The sequence below is a fragment of the Pelobates fuscus genome, chromosome 7 (assembly GCF_036172605.1).
Source record: "Pelobates fuscus isolate aPelFus1 chromosome 7, aPelFus1.pri, whole genome shotgun sequence".
Taxonomy (NCBI): Eukaryota; Metazoa; Chordata; class Amphibia; order Anura; family Pelobatidae; genus Pelobates; species Pelobates fuscus.
In genome coordinates this window covers 189,219,596-189,222,095 of record NC_086323.1, presented here as the reverse complement: position 1 = coordinate 189,222,095, position 2,500 = coordinate 189,219,596, and positions in this window count along the sequence as shown.

Sequence of the window (2,500 nt, the reverse complement as noted above, 5' to 3'; positions counted from 1 at the left end):
GGGTGTCGGGCAGACTTCCGCGAGCTCCAGGCCCGAGACGAAAACGGGGTCGGATCTGCCCCGCGGCGTCCAGGCACCACTTCCAGGCGGTCGGTCGGCTCGGGCGGCCCCGTCGGGGAGATGGTGCCAAACGTTTTCCAAGTTCCCCCATCTTCGGGGCGAAAAATTTTCAAAGTCCCACGAGCTCCAGGCCTGGGCGGGCAGGGGACTCTGGCCGCTTCTCCGATGCCCAGGCAGAGTTCCAGGCCGACGGGCGGTTTTCCCCCTGCGCTGGCAGGGGACTCTGGCCGGTTCTCGGATGCCCAGGCAGAGTTCCAGGCCGTCGGGAGGTTTTCCCCCTGCGCTGGCAGGGGACTCTGGCCGGTTCTCGGATGCCCAGGCAGAGTTCCAGGCCGACGGGAGGTTTTCCCCCTGTGCTGGCAGGGGACTCTGGCCGGTTCTCGGATGCCCAGGCAGAGTTCCAGGCCGACGGGAGGATTTCCCCCTCGGTGGCGAGGGGACTCTGGCCGGTTCTCGGATGCCCAGGCAGAGTTCCAGGCCGACGGGAGGATTTCCCCCTCGGTGGCGAGGGGACTCTGGCCGGTTCTCAGATGCCCAGGCAGAGTTCCAGGCCGACGGGAGGTTTTCCCCCTGCGCCGGCAGGGGACTCTGGCCGGTTCTCAGATGCCCAGGCAGAGTTCCAGGCCGACGGGAGGTTTTCCCCCTGCGCTGGCAGGGGACTCTGGCCGGTTCTCGGATGCCCAGGCAGAGTTCCAGGCCGACGGGAGGTTTTCCCCCTCGGTGGCGAGGGGACTCTGGCCGGTTCTCAGATGCCCAGGCAGAGTTCCAGGCCGACAGGAGGTTTTCCCCCTGCGCTGGCAGGGGACTCTGGCCGGTTCTCGGATGCCCAGGCAGAGTTCCAGGCCGACAGGAGGTTTTCCCCCTGCGCTGGCAGGGGACTCTGGCCGGTTCTCGGATGCCCAGGCAGAGTTCCAGGCCGACAGGAGGTTTTCCCCCTCCCCTAGTGGCGCCCCCCGGTGGCCGGCAAGGGGATGGCGGCCCTCGAGCGAGAAAATTTTTCAAAGTCCCACGAGCTCCAGGCCTGTCGGCTATGAGGTCGGATCTGCCCCGCCGCGTCCAGGCACCACTTCCACGAGGTCGGACGCTTTCGCAGGTTGGTCCCCCTAAACGACGCGCGTGCAGAAAGTGCACGACAACAGCCGGGGGCACCCTCGAGGAGATTGTCGAGGAGCGAAAATTTCGTACGGCAGTCAGGGGACTCTGGCCGGTTCTCGGATGCCCAGGAAGAGTTCCAGGCCGACGGGAGGTTTTCCCCCTGCGCTGGCAGGGGACTCTGGCCGGTTCTCAGAGGCCCAGGCAGAGTTCCAGGCCGACAGGAGGTTTTCCCCCTGTGCTGGCAGGGGACTCTGGCCGGTTCTCGGATGCCCAGGCAGAGTTCCAGGCCGACGGGAGGTTTTCCCCCTGCGCTGGCAGGGGACTCTGGCCGGTTCTCAGAGGCCCAGGCAGAGTTCCAGGCCGACAGGAGGTTTTCCCCCTGTGCTGGCAGGGGACTCTGGCCGGTTCTCGGATGCCCAGGCAGAGTTCCAGGCCGACGGGAGGTTTTCCCCCTGCGCTGGCAGGGGACTCTGGCCGGTTCTCAGAGGCCCAGGCAGAGTTCCAGGCCGACAGGAGGTTTTCCCCCTGTGCTGGCAGGGGACTCTGGCCGGTTCTCGGATGCCCAGGCAGAGTTCCAGGCCGACGGGAGGTTTTCCCCCTGCGCTGGCAGGGGACTCTGGCCGGTTCTCGGATGCCCAGGCAGAGTTCCAGGCCAACAGGAGGTTTTCCCCCTCCCCTGGTGGCGCCCCCCGGTGGCCGGCAAGCGTATGGCAGCCCTCGAGCGAGAAAATTTTTCAAAGTCCCACGAGCTCCAGGCCTCTCGGCTATGAGGTCGGATCTGCCCTGCCGCGTCCAGGCACCACTTCCACGAGGTCGGACACTTTTGCAGGTTGGTCCCCCTAAACGACGCGCGTGCAGAAAGTGCACGACAACTGCCGTGGGCACCCTCGAGGAGATTGTCGAGGAGCGAAAATTTCGTACGGCAGTCAGGGGACTCTGTCCGGTTCTCCGAGGCCCAGACAGAGTTCCAGGCCCACGGGAGGTTTCCCCCCTGTGCTGGCAGGGGACTCTGGCCGGTTCTCGGATGCCCAGGCAGAGTTCCAGGCCGACGGGCGGTTTTCCCCCTGTGCTGGCAGGGGACTCTGGCCGGTTCTCGGATGCCCAGGCAGAGTTCCAGGCCGACGGGCGGTTTTCCCCCTGCGCTGGCAGGGGACTCTGGCCGGTTCTCGGATGCCCAGGCAGAGTTCCAGGCCGACGGGCGGTTTTCCCCCTGTGCTGGCAGGGGACTCTGGCCGGTTCTCGGATGCCCAGGCAGAGTTCCAGGCCGACAGGAGGTTTTCCCCCTCCCCTGGTGGCGCCCCCCGGTGGCCGGCAAGCGTATGGCAGCCCTCGAGCGAGAAAATTT